The sequence below is a fragment of the Corvus cornix genome, chromosome Z (assembly GCF_000738735.6).
Source record: "Corvus cornix cornix isolate S_Up_H32 chromosome Z, ASM73873v5, whole genome shotgun sequence".
Classification (NCBI taxonomy): Eukaryota; Metazoa; Chordata; class Aves; order Passeriformes; family Corvidae; genus Corvus; species Corvus cornix.
Window position 1 is genome coordinate 71,100,961 of NC_046357.1, and position 22,561 is coordinate 71,123,521.

The window sequence follows — 22,561 nt, forward strand, 5'->3', positions numbered from 1 at the left end:
GACAAGTATATTTGAAAGTTCAGTTATTTCATGAAGGAACGGTTGAAAAGTTTCTGGCAGTTGCATCACTTAAACTCATTCTTCCTGCCCTTTCCCCATCAATTCCAGTACTAAAGAGGAAGTACTTTCTGATGTGCTCTTTCATCTTTTCCCCTGGCCTTAGCATTGATCTCCTGTTGAGACATAACTGCCACATTCCTCTTTTGCAAAGCAAACAGAAGAGCAGTTATGCAACTACAAGCTCTCTGGAAAAATACTGAAGGTGTTGTGAGGTAAGGTCTCACATTCTGATGCTGCAGAATTGATTGCATACGAACAACCTGTGAAAAGTAATTTCTTCTCATACTGTTCTTGATTAATAGCAGTCTAGCTTGCTGTTGCTAGTGATACCCTCAAGGGCTCTTGACTTAGAAATGCAGCAGATGGCAAGAAGATGCCCGCCTGCTCTGTACAATCAGTTAGAAACATTACATGTTTCTTCTATAAGGCCTCCTTTTCAAACAGAGATAAATAAGTTATAGGAATTTGTCCATCCTTTCTGAGTGCCCACTCTATGTCTTTCAGCAGCTGCAAATTGTTGCCACACAAATTATTTCCTTCCCTTTTTATACTAAGAGTGCAACAGACAAGGTGATGAGAGAACAGGAATTCTTCTGGGCCAATGTGATAGCTTCAGAGTGGGCATTTGATTTATCAGCCTTGTTTTATGTGTTATGCAGAGACATCCATCCTAATTGCTATAGGTTTTTTGCTGGAAAAGCATTTTGAAGTTCAGAATAAACTTTGCAGGGAATCAAAACCTGTCCAAGGAGCTAGTTAATTTTTTTTTTCTCTCAAATAGAAGAATATTTATTGTGCTTTAATCCCAGGTGACAACTAAGCCCCAGGCAACCACTCGCTCACTCCCCCACATGCAGGACTGGGGAGAGAATCAGAAAAGTGAAAGTAAAAAAACTCATGGGTTGATATACAGATAGTTTAAGAGGTAAAGCAGAAGCCACACCAACAAATAAATGAGGGAAATGAATTCATTCACCCCTTCCCAGGGGCAGGCAGGTGTTCAGCTAGCCCAAAGAAGGCAGGGCTCCATCATGGGTAACAGTGACAGAAGACAAACGCCATCAGTCCAAATGGTCCCCTTTTACTTCCTCTTCCTCCGTCTTCGTGTACTGAGCATGACTCTGTATGGTCTCGGATATCCTTTTGGTCAGTGTCAGCTGTCCTGTCTGTTTTTCTCCCAATTCCTTTTGCCCCCCCAGCCTGCTCACTGGTGGGGTGGGGTGAGAAGCAGAAATGGTCTTCATATTATGCGAGTGTTGCTCAACAGTAACTAAAACATCTCTGTATTATCAGCACTGTTTTCAGCACAAACACAAACCAGAGCCCTACGCTAGGCACAGTAAAGAAAATAAACTCTATTCCACAAGCATCTAAACCAGCAAAATATTTAAAATATTAATATCTATTATACTAAATACCTCTATACTGCACCAAGTATAGAAAAAGGTGTTTCATTTAGCAGGAATGAGCTTTCACTACAATCACTGAAGTTGTAGGGTGTTTTTGTATACTCACTGTGATATTGTCTTTATTGGCATGACTGGTCCTACTTATGCACATGGAAAAATGTTGGAAAGCAACAAAGTTGTTTGCTTACAGTGGTGGGAACACAGGCACTTACATGGATCTTTGTTTTCTTTGAGAAGTGGGAGAGTTCTTAGAGTCATAAACAACAGAATAACCTGAGTTGGAAGGGATTTGTGAGGAGCATGGAACTCCTGACTTCACACAGAGAAACTAAAATTTAAACTGCTGTCCAAAGATGTCTTGAGCACTTGGCTCGGGGCCATGACTATTTTCCTGGGAATCTTGCTCAATGGCTTGATCAATCCCTCAGTAAAGAACCTTTTCCTAATCCTCAATCTGAACTTCTCCTGCTGCAGTTTTAAGTCATTGCCATGGGTTCTTTCACTGGACATCAGAGAAGAGATCGTCATCTCCTTTCCACTCGTGAGGAAGGTATAAATAGAAATGAGGTCACCCCTCAGACTCTTTTAAGCAGAAGAAACCTAATATTCTCAGCTGCTCTTCAAAAGGCATGCCTTGTAGTCCTTTCACCACCTTTGTTGCCCTCCTTTGGACACGTTCTGATATTTTTATCTCCTTGTTACATTGTGGAGAGGAAAACTCTACACAATGTTTGAGGTGAGGACACATCAGCAGTGGGTGTAGTGGGACAATGGGTTTTGACCAGTCAGCTAGATTGTGCTTAATGCACCTCAGGGTACAGCTGGCCTTTTTGTGGCAATACTGGTTTTATCTCTTGTCCCCATTCACCTCAGAAATTGCTGCTTCTCTTCGGGGAATAAACCAAAAATATGATAAGATACCACAGCAGAACATACCACAATGGTTGTACTCCACTTCTATTCCTGCAGTCATTGTCCTTTACATATAAGTTAGTCTGAAAATACCTTACCATTCACTTACAAATCACATCTACAGTGCTTCAGGCCGAATTTTTTGTAATGTTCAGTGACAAAGTATAAAACCACCAGGAACCTGTTTCAATGATTCTCTGATCAGTGTCATCCTTTATAATAAATCCAACCTTTGCAAGAGCCCAGAGATTGCTGTAAATGCATGAGCAATGTGTTGCTCTCAAGGGAACATTTGTTACCTGAGAGGCAGCAAAATGCAGAATTTGAAGTTACCCACTTACATCCTAGTCCATGTGACTTAGCTGAACATGTTAAATTTATCTAGCTCCAAGACTATCAGATAAGCCAAGAAACTTCCTGCTGTTTTCTCTCTCTCTCTTGCAAGGAATTAGGAGGAAGGATTTTTGGAGCTAGAAATATGACTTCGTTTTTGGGGGTTCCTAATACAATTTTCCTGGTTGCTCATGAAGGTGGTTTTCCCTCTACCTCCCATATTGTCAGCATCTCCCACCTCCAAACTCTTGATTTCAGACTGCAAGGCAGGGAAATGAATGCTTGTTAGCAGGTCCTTTTCTATTACAGGTGAGGGGGAGATGGGGGTTAAGAAGGTCCAACACAATATTTTTTCTCTGACCTTACAAATAGCAGGACTGACTGACACCTACTTTAGGTAGTGGAAATTTTGTCAGATGCCATTTAAGTTAGAACAATAAGGACAACCATAATTTTACATCTAGTGGTCTAGAAAAAGATACCCAAACTCTCCAGGCAGTCATAAAAATCTCTGAGATATGACTTATATGAAAAATTATCCTCACATTATGATGACAAATTTCTATCTGACCAGTTTGATGACCAGCCTTTCCACAGTCTGGGCTGTATTAAGCTATTTAGTGACAAAAAGGGGGAATTTCCAAGCATCTTTCAGTAATATAGGATAAAATTCTGTATATAGAGGGCTCACTTTCTTCTACTGTTTCAGGAACACAATAAATTCTGTGGTACTGTGTGGGCTGATATGTAAACTGCTGCCATTACAGCAGTTTTTAAAGTAAATTTTTGTTTATGAAACCCAGTATAATAATTAGTATACTAAACCTATTAATTAGTTTAAATTTATGATTTACCATAAGTAATTTCTCACTTTATTTGTTGAGAATTCATTGTGGTTTATACATATGCTTCTATACTTAGCTCAGTTGTTAAAATAATTAAATCTGCATGTAAGCATGTTTGGGCTACTTAGGTTTAGTAGAAAAGGTCACTATACTGACAAAATATAGTCTGTTCTTATAGATCTTCCTTTAAGTGGTCCAAAACAGTAACATTATTGTATTTTGAATATACAGTCCAATACCTCTGAGTCTCTGGGTGCTTGTAATCTTGTAATCACTTTTCCCTAGTGATTTGTATTCTCCAAACATTTCTGAAGCCTTTCCCAAGCCTTCTAGTCATCTCTCTGTGGTTCTGTCCAATAAACATGATGTGGTCCTATTGGGTTTCTTCATTCACATCCTAAAATTAGCCCTACTAGCTTAGTGAAGGTTAATCTTGCTGAGATGAGATGATCAGCCTGTTTTTCTTTAGGAGTTAATTTATTCATTAGAAATCCAAGGCATCCACTGAAGAAAGTGTGAGCTGTTGCAAAAGTAATGTTGGATTATAGCTTGGACACCTTATTAAAATTCCGTTAAATGATTTGCAGGAAATAAAATATTGGAATAATATTGTTTCAAACTTGAAATAGTCTTAGTGATCTTGTGGGCTAAAGTAATATATTTATATATTACATGCAGAATAATGCTTGTTTCTAGGAATAGCACCATGAAAAGAAAATCCTGCTAAAATTAAACAATCAAAGGAGATAGGTGGAGTGTTGACTTTATGTAGTAAACAGTGATTGAGGAAAGAAGAGAAAACAGCAGGGCTCTGCATGAAGCAAATTAATTCATGCTGGAATTTCAAGCTTCTGGAGAGATTAAATTGCCCACTTCCTAACCAGCACAGCTCCCTTCCATGAAAATTCTTTACTTTGTGTTTAATCTTCCATTTTCAGTATAATTTGTTCTATATGGAAGTCCAAATTTAAATTTCTATGTATTTTAAATACTTTTTTTTCAATGATACTACAAGAGCATTTTTCTTTGTATTACTTTGAGGAAAGCGCCATGCAGCTATCAAAAGTGCTTTTTCTTGTGGTAGAGAATATAATTTACTCTTGTCCCCTGACTGTTATTTTTTTTTTTCTGTTTACTTTCCATAGAAGTGATGCTTGAGACTATGCCACTACTGCATCTGTGAAACACAAAAATACTTCATCCCTTTTGTGGGATAAACTTAAGAATACTCTATACTACTTGAAGAGTAAATCAAGACCCCTAGCTTTTAAACAATGTGTAAAACTAAAATTCAGTCAAGGACAAATCTTCAAGACTAAAGACACAAATAGATAATGAGCTAATTTAAACATTAATTATAACATTTTTTGTTTTTTGAGTAAGTTAGGAACTGAAAAATGCATTCCAGATCTTAGTCTAACATTTCCACATCATTAATACACTAAGATTATTCCTGGCGCAAAGGGCTGTTATTTTCTCTCATCCAGCTGAGTCTTTAAATCTGACAGCATGAGTGCCATCCATTCTTGTGAAATGGTAGCTGCAAATGCAGAGAAAATGTAAATACCCATTATATGCTGTAAAGGAAGTCTGGGATAAACCAAAGCATTTTGAAAATGGCATCAGTGTTATACTACAAGCTAAAATACAAGCTCTCTACTGTATACATTTCTTTCAGTTTTCTTTCTTATAAGGTGTTCTTAAACATATTATACATGCAGTCAATATTATGGCATGAATTGTTATGGTAATTATTTGTAATTCATAATCTAAAACCTCGGTAAAACAAGGCAATATTTTGGCTGACTGAGAGAGGAGCCAATGAGGTGGTTTCATCACAACCTCATTTCCAGAATCAGGCCAGGGTTAAGCAGCATGTTCTTGGTGTGTTTTGCTGAGTTGAAGCCAAAGCACTGTCCCTGAGCTTTTAATCTCTGTGCTGTTATGAGTGTAGGAATACCATGCAGCAGAACTGGCAGATAATGTGAGGTTTCCATTATTTCAAAATTTTTTTAGTTGATTCCTTCTGAGAAGTACTCATCAGATTTGTATCTCTGAATATGAACCCTAACACAATCTGGCCCTGAGCCAGGACATTACGCTTCAGCTTAAAACCTTATTCACGTCTAACTCTACTGAACTGAACACCTCAGCTCCTTGTTGAAAATACAGTATGGAAAGTGAATTGTCTTGTAGCCTGGAGAGGTGGTTCATCAATACAAGGATGATATACATTGTGGGGTATCACTGGAATGTCTAATATGAGAAAAAGTCTTTGAGACTTCTATGCCTGTACCTACCTTCACCACCACATTTCTTTAAGCATTTTGTATTCCTGTTTTAAGACTCAACATTGTCTTTCTGACATGTATCTGAAAAGATCTGAACCTACCAGTGGAATTTGGATTCTAATGTCTAATTGTAGCTGAAGCTTCTAGAGATCTATCCAAATTAGCATTAATACATATAACTTGCTAAAGGCTACCATGGTGTTTGCAGCTTGTTTTTAATTTAATCACCTCAAGCTTTCTAGGTAAGCTATTTAAAAATTTTTCCCTTAGCTAGGAGAATGCCTTCACTATTTTTTCCCTCTCTATGGAAGAAAAATGAAAAAATTCACATTCCAGACCTTGTTTTCTGCTTAATTCTTCTTTTGACCAGCTAACATGTGGGCAGCTCCAAATTACTGCCTTCCCATTACTCATGACATGCTGAGGGTAGCTTCAGCTAGTGTCTCCTTCCATTCTGACAAGTAAAAACCAAAAAAATCCAGATGATAAAGTTGGTATTTAATGCAGTCACAATAAATTGACAGTGATTATGGAAGCCTTCTAGGCTCAGTCCTGTTTAATTCACTCACTCTTGCATATGCAAAACTTGCATATCATATTTTCTATCTCATGCACAAAATTCTTGACTACATCTTCAAAATACAAATCCTGCTCAATCTATAAAAAGGACCTTAAGCCTCTTATGGTACTATATCATATTAGCTCAAATGGTAGAAGCCTTAATGTCTTTTAAATATGCTTGCGATGTCCCCACCATCAAAGACAGTTTTGTCTTTATTAAGTATACTTATCTAGTGTACAGTATACTTCTCTAGTGTATCAGCCCAAACTCTTTCCTCTGGAGCTCATTACCTCTATATAAACTAATTTAAGTTGTCAAACTTGTTATGCTAGTGACATTTATAATGCTAAGTCACTTTAGAGGAGAACTTCAAGATCTTTATCTGAAATGCTGTCACTCTTTGATAAAGTAATAGCTAAACCAAATAAATGTTGGTTTAGCTCACTGTTGGACACTGTTTTTCTGCCTGCTCTGTAGTACATACCTGCATGCCTAAGTTGAGGAATGCAGTGGATGAACATGCATTGTCAAATGCATATTGGACAAGTCAGGAATTTTATGAGGTTCGACTAGAACTGCTTATTCATTTAATTTAATATCTGCTGATCTGTTCATGCCATTTATTTCAAGCTTAGCACCCAATCAAAATTTATAGTAGAAGAGAAATACACTTTAGAAAATCAGAAGGCCCCCAAATTTTCACAAAGAGGCAAGCTTACAAAATGACAAATGGTAATGTGTTTTTGTCATTTTGGAAGCTAGATCAACAGCATGAGTATTAAGTTTTACATGGTTCCCTGTACTAAATGCTCATTTCACCAATGACATACATGCTTCATCTTAGTGATCCAAAAATTCAGCTGAACATTGTAATGCCATCAGTCGCTGAACTTAGACATCAGCATCTTGATAGCCAACAAACACTGCTCAGAAGTACTTTGAATTATCCTGTGACAACAGTCTATGCCACTAGCTGGTTTTAACAATATCCTAGAAAAATAAATGTGCTAGCTGCAGGCACTGTGAGTGCATCAGATGCAGTGGATAAAACCTTGGGAAAAGTGGGGCAGGGAGTGTCATTCTTGGGTTAATTGCAAGTTTTCTGGCTGATTAAGAAATGTTATTATATTAGGCACTTGCTCTTAGTCGTGGGTCAAAGTGCAGCACTGTACATAGTATAAGATGTAACTACAAAGGAAGTCTACTGATGAGGTATTTTAGTACAAGGATCACAAAATTTGACAGAGAATTTTTGATGCCCTCTTCCATGTCTTAATAAAAGAATTTCTGAAATCTGTCTCAGATTCTTCTTTAGGCGTCTGCAGTATTGCCAGGATAGCATCAGGCAAAACTATAAAATAAAGAAATACACTGATCTTTGTCCATAAAAATTGAGTAGTCTCTCAAAAATCCTCCTTACTGTAGTTTACATTTAATTTAGAGAAAATACCTCACTTTATGTTCATGCCATCTATTAAAAACATGCCATCTATTTAAAAAAAAGAAAAAATATTATGAAAATATCTTTATGTATTCTAACTCTATTGCAATCTTTTTCACTGTTTGCTTTTCATTCCACTGAAAATGCTTTTACTTCTCGAAATATTGCAAGAGACATTTCAATTACAGGTATGTCCCTGAAATGTCTGCATTTCTGTAGAAAAGAAGCAATTCATAAATAATGAACGTTACTTTCAATCATAGGAAAGCGGAAAAATAGGCACTGCTATTATTATTCGATGCAGGCCTGCCTTGAGTGCTATACTTTTGTTGCTGTAAAGTAGATCTCCAAATCTGTACTGAGTAAATACTTTTTTTTATTATGTTTGTACATGCTCATTCTTGAGCTAGGATGAATCACCAAAGCTGTTTCATCTCGTAGTCATCCCATGGATTGGTTTCTTTGGTATACAGCAGAAAATATGAAACTCTTTTCGGATGTCAGAACAAAAGATGTGTTCCACTTAAAAGTAATGGAGCTAATTTTATGATGATTTGACTTCATGTGTTTGGGCTGATTTATGCTGAAGAATATTAAATTCTTCACTAACTCCACCCCCCATCCCCACACCAATTTTATTAATATAAACTTTGTGGTTTACTCAGCAGAGCCAGAAGAACTGGAACAGGAAGTAGACCAAAAATTTGGTGATTAAAACAGCCAGAAGGGCCCCAAAGTCTCTTGAAGTCTTAAAAGTTAATGAACTTATTGTAAGAGAAGACTTACTTGTTTTACTGTTCCTAAATAAGCTTTGAAAACTTACTGCAAGAACAGCTGAAGGATGTTTGGATGTTTTGTTTCTGAGATGCAATTTTTATTACAACATTACTCAACTCATCCCTTTATCTTAATTAAAACTCATCCCTGCTGTTCTTTGTATGCCATCTAATGTTATTATGAGATATTTCATGTCATAAGTTATTCTCATGGCAAAAGGCAGTCTTGTTCATAATCTGAAAGAGAAAGAAGAGCTTCTATGTCAATTTATTGACTTAGCAAACTTTTTTTCAAGACACAGAAAAATGTGAGCTTGCTAGAGAAAATTGAATCCACTACTATTAAGAGAGTTATATAGGAATGTTTGTAGTGTAATTAAAAAATAGAAAGCATTGGAAGACTAGGTTTTTGGCACAGCAAATCCTGAAAGAAATTTCAGTCATGACCTGTATGAAAACAATCCTTCATATTTGTCAGCTGTTGTACCTCTAGAGAAGGAGCAGCAGGATATTTTTTGCTGAGGACATTACAACTTGAATGACACAAATTTTCCTCAAGAATATTTAATTTATAATTAAATACAATTATATTTAAATATAAGCAAAAATTGATGTAAAATTCATTGAACAACCTTGCTTTTTCTTGCAAGAAGGTAACAGCAATGTTTAGTGGCTGCACATTTTCCTCTGGAATAACAGGTTGTGTGAGTCACTTATGCCATGGGCACTGAAAGCCCTGACTGTCCCTGCCTGGCCCCCCCTGAAGCTCTTGTCACCTGTCCTCAGCCCAGGACCCCATTTCAGTCTCAGGACTGACAGCCTCTGCCCCCCTTATCTTCTGGAGGCTCTTCAGTGGTACCAAAGACAGCATTTTATTCCTGGAGATGGGTCAGAGTGGACAGAGCTCATCTACAGTTGTCATGCAAGAAAGACAGAAGCCAAAGAAGGAACTGGTGAGTAGAATGGTAGAAAATTAGTTTATTTTCACTGCTGTTCCTGGTCTATTTCCTAGAACACAATTAGACGATCTGTGTCTGAGAAGGGATGCTCTGCTTTCCCTCTCATATCCCCAGGAGTACTCCACCAGTCTTGACTTCCCCTTCAGAAGCAGCACTGAAGGATGCCAGATGTTTTCCTACTCCAGGCAATTTGCTGCCTTACTTTTGGCTTCTGCACAGAGCTGCCTTGTTTTGCTGGCAAAATGTTCCCATTTTCTCATCTTTTCAATGCATTCACAAAAGGTCACCACAAACACATAATGCTTCTCTGTGTGAAAACTCTCTTTAAGCTCTGTCTTCTGAAAGCCCTGAAAAGATTTAGTCAGTTACTCACTCGTCCTTGATGCATAAGTAGGGACTGATTACTACTGATTACTACTGATTACTACTATGATTAGCACCATATCACAGTATCATGGTAAGGTAACAGAAAAGGCCTTGCCTCAAAAATGTTGTCCACATTGTTCAGGGAAGAAGGTAAACAAAAATTTGACCGATAAGTGAGAGAAGTTGCAAGCTCCAAATCTCCATTATGGTTGGGAAGGCAGATTACTCTGGGTTTGTCATTGTGGTGGTATGTACAGCACAGTAACAGTTGTGCTGTTACTGGGCACAGCACCTGGAGTCCTTCATGGGCATTAGGAAGGCACCTGGGCTAAGCATGTTCTGGCATGTGCAAGCTGTAGCTGGGTAACCACATCTAGTAGCTGTGCTATGTTTTTGTTCATGTTTCATTTCTTCCGTACGCTGCTACAGAATCCTACGTAAATAAACAACAGTGTTTCCTGCTTTAAACAAGGTAAGACTTTCACAGTAAAAGCTCAGATCAGCAGTTCAGTTAGCAGGATATGAAGAAGCACCAAGAGGGTGCTGCTGGGGCTGGGGGTGGCAGTGGAGCGGGCAGGAAGACAGGGTGCAGCCCCCCAGTGCTGTGGGACAGGGGACATCAGGGAGCAGTGACAGCAGCCAGGGACACCCAGCAGGACGACTACAACAAGGATAATGAGGCAGGTCCTGGGTGGGTCACAGCTGGGTGCAGGGACATGCATGACCAGGCACAAGAACACAGGGATACTTGCAGGATAGCTCAAGCCAGAGGCTTTATCCAGAACACGGTGCAGCTCCCAGGAGAAGCAGGGACAGTGTCCCGTGGGGCTTCTCCCAGCTCCTGCCCTGCAGTTGTGCTCCCAGCAACTTGGGCACACGACTGTGCTATGTCAGAGCTGGCGTGAGCACAACTGGACAAAGCCTGAGGAGGGGGGATGGATGGGTGGAAAGAGGTTGCAGAGCCTGGTAGTGCACTGGAGGCCTACAGTGAGTGCCACTGTTCATCCAGATGTTGCACTTCAGCAATGACTAAGGTGGAATGCAAGGGGTTCATTCGCGAACATATAAACAAGCTGATATTGAGAAAGGTAATATCTTTATTCTTGTAAATGTTTGGAATTCTCCAGGATGGATTTTTCAATGGTGCAAATTTCCTGTGCAGTCTCACAGATGGTAGAAGACTGCGAGTGTCAGGAACCAAAGAGAGCAATTTGAGGAATACTAAGAAGGAAATTAAAATTAATAAGTCTTGGTATTGTTTTCATGTTGTTAATGTATAAATTAAACAGTAATGAGTATTTTGGGCCAAACCACTACATACACCATGAAGTAGGAATGTCTAATTAAATCCTCTTAGGTTAGAATTATTGCCAATTACTTGTTTTTCAAAAATTGATACAACTTTTTCAGAATGTGATTCTTTTAAAGGACAGCCATCAAAGCCATTAAAGGTGTGTTGTTGTGGGCGGAATTCTGCCCACCAGATCTAAAGCAGTATTTGCCGCTCCACGTAGTGTCAAATGGTGATTATTCAGAGTAAAAATCATCATGGTGGTTTCACTTCTTGCCTACATCTTCTGTATCCTTTTATTGGACAGTTTAACTGGTAGACAATAAAATGCTTTTCCCTCTTGGCTTATGTCTATGACTTGAAACTTTCTGCACAGGTGCAACAAATTCTTCTGCATTTAGAATACATGACGCTGGTTTGCACAAAAATTACTGAGTACAAGCATAACATATTTATTCTCAAAGTCAGTAATTCTGTAAGTTGTTAAAGAACCTTCTGAGAAATAGTTATGCATTATGAGGCTTTCAAATGCTTGCTTGTAATGAATATGCAAAGGACAACCTACTGTATATACAGGATTCATTTTGTGTATGAGATGATGTATTTTGCAGAGGCAAATTAATCAAATATATATGACAGAAAGATAATGCAATTGCATTCCTAAAAAGAAATAAAAAGGTATCTTTTTTCAAGAGTCTGTCTTAATCGGCTACTTCATCTTTTTACTTACTGGTCTTCAGGTTGCTCTTTAAATCTTAGAGAAATATAAACTGAAATAATAAACTTAGTATCTGAAAATTTATATTCTTTAAAAGCTATACTCAAGCTTTCTGCTTAATATAAATAGGTTGCATGGAGATCTGTTTAATGTTTCACTAGTACATAATTTTAATGCAGAGTAGCTTCTTTACAGGGAGTTCAGCCTGTCACTGGATGTTTAAATTTTCAGTGTCTGTTGTCATGGCAACATGAATTGACTCTGGTACCCACTGTGCTCAACATAAATTAATTTAAAGTCATAGTATCTTTCTTTTCCTTAGATCTATTGTAAAAAATAACTATACTGGAAAGAGAATTTAAAATGCAATAATTCTCAGTTAGTTATTAGTTTTACTTGCAGCATTCAATAAATTGATCTTAATAAATAATATATGTATGGAAAAATTTTTCCTCCATTTCTTGTGGAACCATAGTTTTCAAATATTAAAACTGACACACTTTAACCATTCTTTACATTTGAATTCTTGTGTTTTCAGTTATAGTTCCAGTGCTTTCAAATATGCATGTTGAACTGACAAGTAAACTGTTAGTATTTAGGATTTCCTCTAATTTCCTGATTCTTTTTGCAATATTGTCATGCTTCCACAAAGAATGCTAACTAATGTTTTATATGTAATTTTATCCTAATATGCTTTATGAGAAAAATCTATAAAACACAGCTATGTATATATTAAAAAGAATCAGAGAGAGTCATTTCTTGATCCCTTGAGATTCTCATGGTTCTAAAGTGGATTAAGAAGAGATACTAAATGCATGTGGTAAGAGACAGACTATTGTTCCAGCAGGAATAACAAAATTATTTTTCCACTTGATATTTGTAAAATTAGTCACAGCCTAATCTATCCTCTAGAAAAAAAAAAGGCTCTTGATGTAAAATATCATGTAAGATTCCTCAGTGCAGGAGACTCTCAATGACTCTGGTTTGCATAACATTGACATTTTAAGAAAATTCTGTGGTTTAACCTTCCTGATACAGGTAGGTGTTACATATTTCATTCCTTATGTTTTCTACAGTACAGTCCACTTCTCAGAGAAATATTTCTCTGAAAGAGTTGTGTGTCAGTTTTATTTTATGTTGAAAAGACTATCTAACATTTTTATAAATTGTATGAACAAAATACCATCCTTTCTGAAAATACAGGCATCTCAAAGAAAATTCAGTTTGAGTAAAGTGAGTGTTTTGTAGGCAATCAAAACCTAATTTTTTACTATTTATCCTGGAGATACTGAAATAAAGGACATGGTTCTGTTTGAACAATTGTCTTCTAGATACTGAGTTTCACATAAAGAAACATTTTACGCTACAATAAAACATGTTTTTCAGATTCTCTTTAATTTCTGTGTGGAAAACACTGATTAACATTTAGGGCTTTAAAAATTACTGCTGAAATTCAGATGTTAATGTCTAGTTGTGTCTCAATGCGCCCAGCAGTTGTAACATTGCCATATTGACACATACTGTAATGAGACACTTAAGAAAACAGAAATCTGCTGCAGCTCTGCATGACTCATTTGCACCAGCCTCACATATTCATTAATAACCCAGCAGAGAGAGCAAATCTCAATCTAAGGTTCATGTGGGGATTTGGGTTGCTGCATTTCCTACAAAAATGTTAATGGTTGCAAACTCTCCTCATTCGGATTAAATCTTCCAAACACCTGTTTCTTAATGAGTGTGCTGTCATTCACTGTGTTAAATCCTCTGTAATGAGCTTGAAAGCAGAAAGACTCAGATCACTACTCTCATCTGTCACTGATGGGACAATTACAGTCTTGTAAATGACTTCATTTTGTAGTCCACTTGATTCAAACTGGAAGTGAAATACAATCTTCTCATTCCTGAATTACTGAGAGAGGTTTTCTTTCCAGTTCAGTGAGCAGTAAGTATCATAGAGTTGACAGTAAAGATATAGAATCAAAAGGGTGTGTTCTTACACAAATGTGCATTTAAGTATCACATCAATAAATGTATTGCATAGCACAGAGCCTTATTTTCAAGATCACCACTGACACCTCATTGCTCAATTGATGAACTTAGTTTGCTGGTCTCTCCTTGGTGAGAGAACTAGTTCTTTAGTATCAACCAGGTCTTGCAGTAAGGATTTACAAACTCCCTCAAAACACCATATCACCTAATATTTTTTCTTACGTTGCATTACTTTTTCAAACACCTGTTGGATCAGGGATCTTTCAGGTGATTAAGCTGGTATTTTTCTTTAAACTGCTTATTAACCTTAAGTTATCTGTCTGTTACAAGTGGACATACAGGTGGTGTGGATACAAAAATGCTGCTAGCAAGGATTTTCTTGCTATTTTCTAAGTCCGTGAGAGACTTTTCTCTCTCACAGAAGAGGTAGCAGAGTTCTGTAAACAACCAAATACCTGCAACCTTGAAAAGTCTTGTTTATAGTACAGTAGAAAAATATTTTCACCATGGATGTTTTAGGATTCTAGCCAACCACCCCCAAGGGGTGGCTGATCCTTGCCCAATTAGACTATGAAGAAAAAAGTCTATAAAAGAGTTTGTAAAATAATTAAATAAATCAATCAATCTTGCTGCACAATTCCTGCCTGCTGGATGTTCTCTTCTCCTACCTACGGCTGCGGGACACGGTAATATACCCTAGGGCATTTTAATACAGGTGGTATTTCTATAAGATGGGCAGACTGTAATACTGAAACAGTCCTTTTATTACAGATCTTGTTTTACTAAATTATTATTTTCATACAGCCAAATTTCCTTTTAAAGAGCAAGGATGATTTATGTAACTCCTGGCAGATAGTGAGTAGCTTATTACATACTTAATTTCACCAAGGAGACAATAAAAACAAATTAGTAATAAAATCTGTTGCCTGTTAGAAAACGCATACCATATGCCTTCAGAAGAATTCTTTTTATGATTTCTTTTCACAAGCAGAAAGTAGAGTTCAAGGCTCTTCCAGATATACAGAATGCTATTGCTAGGAATATATTGTAGGTTTACTTTTTTAAATGGTTGGCAAAATTTCCTAAGTAGACCTTTCTGAATGTCTTTGCTATTGCCCTAGATAAACATGTATATTTGAATGTAAGGAGCTAAAACACATAGCAGAAATCAAACTTCCACGAATAATTTCCACTTATCTGAAAAGCCAAGATTTGTCAAAACATAGTTCAGTGAGGCTTTTATGTCAGTTTCCAGGGACGTTATAGAGGTCGATGTTATATTCTCATGCTCTTACAAAAGAAAAAAACAAAAAAACATAACAAATCAAGCATGATAATAAATACTGATGGTTTTGCCTTAGGTCAAGGTTACTGAGTTCTGTACTATTCCTAGTTTCTGCAACAGTCATTGATAATGTTTTAATTACTGCCTAATATTTCTTCCTTCTGATATTTGAAGCATATCAGCTAAAGTAAAAAGGACAATTCAAATTCAGATGTAAGACAACCAATTTATTTGCAACAAATAGAGTAGTCTGCCTGACTGTAACAGTTCCTTAAGAAATTATTGAAATTTTTGTTTGTTTTCACACTGATCTTTCTTGGACATTTGTTGATTAATCTTTAGTCTCTTGACAAAGTTCATGATACATTCTTCTTAATCCTGAACTGTATTTTTACCCCAAAAGTCAGTGAACACAGAGACAAATAATAACTTGCTGCTTGTTTTATGGTTCAATTTTTTCTGACTTTTTCTGACTGGAAAGAAAAAAGAAGTGTCATCCTGAATTTACTATGAATTTCCTTGGTTATTTTGTCTGGTATAGCAAAAATTTTGTGAGCAGTGCAGTCAGAAATGCATTTAATGCCTCTATGAGTTGAATACTCTTAGGATGGTAGTCCAAGTTCTTTCACACGTGATTCAGAACAAGATTTTGATCTTCTCTGAAATGAAAAAATCACCATATAATGTATGGAACAAAAAGAAAAAAAGTCTGCAGCTGTAAAATCAATAGATGTAGGCAGGAGGCGGGGGACTCCTTGTCTGTTTTAGAGTAATGTGTGTGTTGCAGCGATACCTTTCCTGTGTTCATGTTTGACTTCCTGTGCATTGAGATTCAGGGTCCCATTTTTACTTTCTCTCCCTTATGTAATTAGCATTTATTTCAGGAGAATATGTTTAACTACAGGGTTAATTTTCCTCAACTTTCTTTGTACTCAGTGAACCTGATTTTCATTTATATTAAGAACCTCTTGAGCCACTGGGTTATTTCCATTTTAAAGGGCTTTCGTACTGTCAGTATGATGGAAAAGGTCAGAGTGCAAGTGAAAAATCAAGGTTAGTGAGGTTTCTGGAAATGTGTCTTTTAAGGTGATCATCAATAAGAAGAGAAAAAAAAAATATCTCAAGTTATTTTTTTTCATTCCAAATACTGACATTTTCTTAATTTATAAGACTTCTAGAAGAAGAAGGCTGCAAAAGTATTTTGAAAGCTATTAGAAACAGTTTCAGTACTTTCAAATTGAATGGCATGCATTAATAAGCATCCCTTTATTTGAAGTAAAAATTTCAAAATGAAGTTTTACTCGTGTTACACATGGATTTCTGGCAGTAGGAAGAGTTAATACCATGCAAGTGGGTAAAAATCAGGAAAGTCCCATTTTCAGGTTATAAGATCTACCTTTACCCTTAAAATTGTGATTGATAAGTCTTACACACTAAAGATGTGAACCTGGGCCCATCACAGACTGAAGAATTCACATGGAATTCATAACCAGATGACAAGCACTTTTTCCAAAAAGCTAGCTTCACATAGATTTTCACATTTTTATCAGAGATCTGTTCAGTTTAATTGGCAACATCTAAGGTAAATAATGCAACATCTTTTTAATAGGGAGATTGTTCCACAGTCTTGCAAACCCTCTGGTCAGGAAATTTTTTCTCAGTGAGACAGCGTGTGTTTCCCTTACAGCCATGTCAAAGTCTTTCTGTTTCAGTCCTTTTAAAGGATTGCTTAATGCCAGGATATTGTTACTGACATTTACAGAAAATACGAAGACTCAGTGATTTTTGTAGAAAACTTCAGAGAGGTTGATACCCATTTTTAATTCATATACTTTAGGAGAAAAAATTGATTGGTAGGAACAGATCAGCAGACCAATCTACTTCTGGCTTCTTTGTCCCAGTTCTTTGTTTGCCTACGAAGAGCTATTTGTTGTCTTCTCTATTGTTTTCTTTTATGACAGTTGTAAAACTTAATTATTCAGACAAGATGATTTAGTAATATTATCTATAACTAACACCCAGATTCTTGAATACCAGGCTTATCTACGAATAAAATGAAGATATTTGTTTCAGTAGAGACATTGCAATACAAACATTTGTAAATCATATGGAAACACACAAATATTTAGCAAACTGTTAAATTCCATAGAGAACAGACTCTGAAATCTTACTAGGATGTATCTATAACACAATTGGGTCCGTATTTACGTTGAAGCCTCTTAAGCATTGGACCTCCATAAATAATAAAGCAGATCCATGTGAATAATTTGAAACAGTTAAAGCAGATGGGGAGAAGCTGTATGCAGCTATGCTGCAAAGCTGAAGATCAGAGCTGATAACACTAGGAAAATGACAAAATCTTTGGCAAAGAAAGGCAGCATTCAGGATATCTTCAGGTCAAGTATCCAAAGCTTTTACTTCTATTTTAAGTAGAGAAGCCTCTCTTTGCAACCAATAGTATGAGTTTCCTTCTTCTAGGCATAGTCTGGTTAGCAGTAAAAAATTGCCACTGTGATGTATCCCTGTTCAATGATTTATTTCATTTTTTAACCACCTTCTCCCAGAAACAGTCGAAATGAAATTATATCCCAAGGACAAATGTCCACTCTTTGGAAACATTTGCATCTCAGTGTTGATGTTCATTAACTGTCTGGCTTTCTTGGCTTTCATCCAGCAGCAGGAGACTGTTATCCTGGGACAGAAATGTATGATAATTACATTATCCCTTAATTAAAATATTGCATGGACTCCAAAGGTAAATGTTGTACCTGTCCCATTTTCAAGCTGAACTGCATGAGTGACCCTGTAATTCAAGGCAGCAGCCTCTGTACATGAAAACCACTATCTGTGTCACACTTCACTATCATGGCGGATCCAATTCTTGTTTTACTCAAAGCACTGGAAATACTTTTGCCAACTTCACAACGACAAGAACAAAATCCAACTGAGAGGAACTGAATTGGTTGTCCAAATAGAGTGACTATGTTTTGTACTTGTTTTTCATTTTCATACTACTTTAGATAGTACAGCATATTTTGCCAGAATAGCAATCTCTCAATCTCACTCACCTATACAGAACAAAAGCATTGCATTCTGCCAAGTATCTGATTAAAAGACATACAATTAGCTTTTGTGTTTCCACTGGGACTGAAACTGACAGTCATGTCATGTTAAACCAGCTAACACAATAATTATTGCAGATTTGGTGGTATGGGAGATCACATGATCTAAGTAACTACATGATTTGGTCTGACCCACTAGTCAAAAATAGCTTTATTTGTAATAGAAATAATTCTACTTGTTCTAAATCTAATGCTAGTTATACAATGTGTTTCCATTCAAGATCAAGGAAAAATATTTCCAAAGAGAAATATCATTTACACAATCTTTAACACTGATTTATTTCAGAATAGTTGCACAGGTCAAGGAGATGTTTTCCATTCAAAAATTAGGTATAAATGTCTGTTGTGGTATAAGCCCAGCTGGCAGCTTAGAAGCACACAGTGAAATGGAAGGAAAATCAAAAGAAAACATGTAAGTTGAGATAAGAATGGTTTAAAAATTGAAACTAAGTAAAATGCAATAGTAATGATAATTTAAAAAAACCCCAAGCAATGCACAATACAATTGCACATCACCCTCTGGCTGATGTCCAGCCCACCTCTGAATCTCCATCAGTGTGTTATGAATGGATTAGTAAAAGATGCCTCTACCTGAATTAAGGTGCAAATGAGACCATGTGCTGAAGTCTGTATTATTGACTTAACTAACAGCAAATTTGAGGTAGAGAGATAGAAAATATAGAAAAGACTGGTGCAGGGAAGAGAGAGAGAGAGAGAGAGATCAGCAAAAGATAATCAGCTGTGGATCCAGCTGCATCCTGTTGGTCCCTGTTCATCCCAGGCTTCTTGGTGTTGGGGAGTCCTAGAGTTGTTCTTTTGTGGGTTCCACCTTATACAGTGCATGCTCTGGTTATCTACAGGGTAGTGGTACATGCTGTTCCTATAACTTGTGGTGATAGATATATGAGCAGTTGCTCCCTTTCCCACAACTTGCCACAGTGGGAATTTTTGTCTGGATGCATTAACCAGGATGTGCTAACCAGACCTCACCTCTGCTACACCTGGAATTAGCACCTTATTCTTGCAAATTCCTTATCTCAAGTTCCTGCTGTGGCGGCTTATCTTATGGAAAGTGTCTTTTGTGGCCTTTTGAGACAGGGAACTCTGCTCTTTAAGTCCTTACATGACCCCCATCTGGGTAACTCCCCCAGTTTGTATACTGGGCACGATATTTTATGATTGGAATATCCCTTTGGCCAGTTCAGGTTACCTGTCCTGCCTATCCTCCCTGCTGGCTTCATGTGCAGCTCCTCACTGGAAGAGAATGAGACATGGACAAGTCCTTAGTGCTACTTAGCAACAGCCAAAACATCCGTGTGTAATTAACATTATTCTCATATTGAATCCCAAACACAGCACGCAACCAGATACTAACAAGAAATTAGCTCTCTCCCGGATGAATCCAGGACATCATCAGCCATCGATTTCCATCTCTTTTTCTGTCTCTGTTTCTTGCTTAGAATCCCTTGTTACTTGCTGAAAGGAACATAAATTCTAGTGGTGAAATGCTGCAATTACATGTTTGCAAAGATATAAATATTTTTAAGAGATAAATTTTCTTACTCATGCAGAGATACTTTTAAGTGCTTGAATACTCAGTAAATAAATGTAATTCTGTGTTTTCATTTTGTATATAAGGTTGTCTAAATATAGAAGATATGTCCATTAGTTCGACTGAAAACAACACAGTTATGTTAGTCACTGGCATCAAAAGCCTTCTGAATCTTCTGTCTGTCTCCTGGGTTTAGTTCTTTTCTCCTGCTTCTCATGCTGAGCCTTTTTTTCCTCAGTAGATAACCAAAGAATCAGCCATAAATACTCCCTTTTTGCAGCATGAGCTATTTTATCCTCTTATCTATCATACTGATTTTGAGGGCTTCTACTGAGATACTGTGTAGCAGATAGATCTGTTATTTGAAGTCTCTCCTGTGTTTAATCTGTAATATCCAATGCAAGGGGTGGTGCTGGATTTCAGAACTACAGGCTTCTCAAACTGGAGCCAGCTTGCAGTCATTAATGCTGTCTGAGGCATAACCTGAGATTAAGCAAAGGTACAGAATAATTTTTGCAATAACAACAAGAACTACATCAATTACAACAACAACAATGATGATGATAATGATTATGAAAAATTATATCTGTAAACAGTAAAAACATCTAAAAGAAGCATGGTGCAATTCTTGATAATTCCTCGTTTTGTCTAAGAAGACGTAAGACAATTAAGAGCTCTCAGATACCTGGTAACAGTCCAAGAACTCCTTTCACTTCTATACCATCAAAGGAATACTGACTATTATATGAGATATGCTCAGTTTTCATTAATGCAGTTGACAGGATGAAAAGGCCAGAGTCACTTTCCCACACAGATAAGAGAAGCAGAGCATCCCAGTATGATGTCATTGTAAAAGCCGTAGCAATTGTAACAGGTATTAATGAGATGGCATAGACTGTTCTGAAAACAGGCATCAGGTGTCTGCTTTCATGTACCTGATTTATTAGCAATAACAATCCTTCCCATACCCCAAAAATATGCTCCTTAAAGTTTATACAGATATTTCTAGAGGGTTTCCCTTTTAGAATGCGAGCAATGATTCTGCGTCTTGCTTCTCAGTTACAGATGATAGTTTCTCGGTCTCTGTTATATCTTTGTAGGCCGAGTAATGACCTGCCATGGATGGTCAGTTCCTGGAAACATTTTGCAACAGTTTGGAAAGTATAATTTGGGTGTTATGAGGGGGGAAATCCCAAGTCCCAAGGTTTGGATAAACTCTGAAATATCAATACAATTATTTAAATCAACTGAAATAGTTTCTGTTACTCCAAGACTCCTTTCACTTCTCCTTTCTTCATTTGCATTTACTTCCCTCTTCCTCAACTGTTTTCTTGCTATTTCTTACTCACATGCTTACAGCAAGATTCCTGCTTTGCTAATATATCCTTCAGAGAAATTACCATTGTGACAGATGTTACTCTCAAAAGCTTTCCTTTATATCTATTGCTCCTGGTCTTTGAGACCCAATAAAAAAGACCCATTTAAAGAAATTGTGAAGGAAAACCACACTGAAGTTAAACCAGAGAAACTTTTTTTTAGTATAAAATTCAGAGTCCAAATACACAGCTTTAGAAAATCTGGAACCAAATTCAAACTCCTTAGCTGAAGCTACTTTTTGAAAATTGTGATGAACTTTCTGTGGAGCAGAATGCTATGTTATGACAATACTTTCTGCTCCACAGTTTCCTTTGAATGTTTAGCCATATCCAGTGACTTATCTGTTAGGGCAGTACATATGCTTGAAGCAGTATAAGTCTGATAAATTCCAACATCAGGTTTCTCTGCTCACATTTTTAGAAACAGTTTACTTACAGAGCTCTGCAAATATTTTGTTTAACTAATAATTTTCTTCCTATTACATTGTTAAATATAGAATGTATTTTGAAAGCTTTTGCATTTTATTAGAAAAAAACCATACAGCTTACCCCTTTTAATGCTCTTCCCAAACCTGCGGACTACAAAAGTAATTACTTAGCTGAGTCTCTGTCCATTGAAAACTAATTGATGCCATCTTGTGGCACTTAAAGAAAATGCAAAAACGATCAACCACGTTCTTTGTCACATCTTGTATAATTTTGCACCGAATTTTTTTGTGCACCTTCTTTTCTTGCCATTTCTCTACCACTATGTGCATGCCATTTTGTTATGGCTCAAAGTCTAACTCAGTTCTACAACTGAAAAATGTTACTTTAAAACCATAATTTAAGAAATCTTCGGAAAAAAAAACCAGTTTGTAATATGTATTATGGTCAAATTAAACCAGGAAACAATTAATTTTATGAAACTAAGTTTAGTCTTTGACAATTTTAAGTTAAAAGAAAAATTATGGAAAGGCTGTTTGGTGTTGGCATCACTGTGATAACACAAAGCTTACAGAGACATAGATTCAATATTCAGTGGCACTGCTTGTCTTTGCTATTAACTGGAATTTCTAGTGCTCTTTGAAATACAATTTCATATCAGAATTAATTTGGTAAATTTTTTCCTCAGAAAGTTTCATGTCAGATTGGTCATCTCCTCTATGGCATGGTTTGACGACTGCAATTTGCAGTGCTACCTAATTGTCATCATGAAATTATTCAAAACATTTCTAGTACGTAATGAAATTTACCTTCCATCTGTGATTCACAGACATCCCAAAATAGAATGT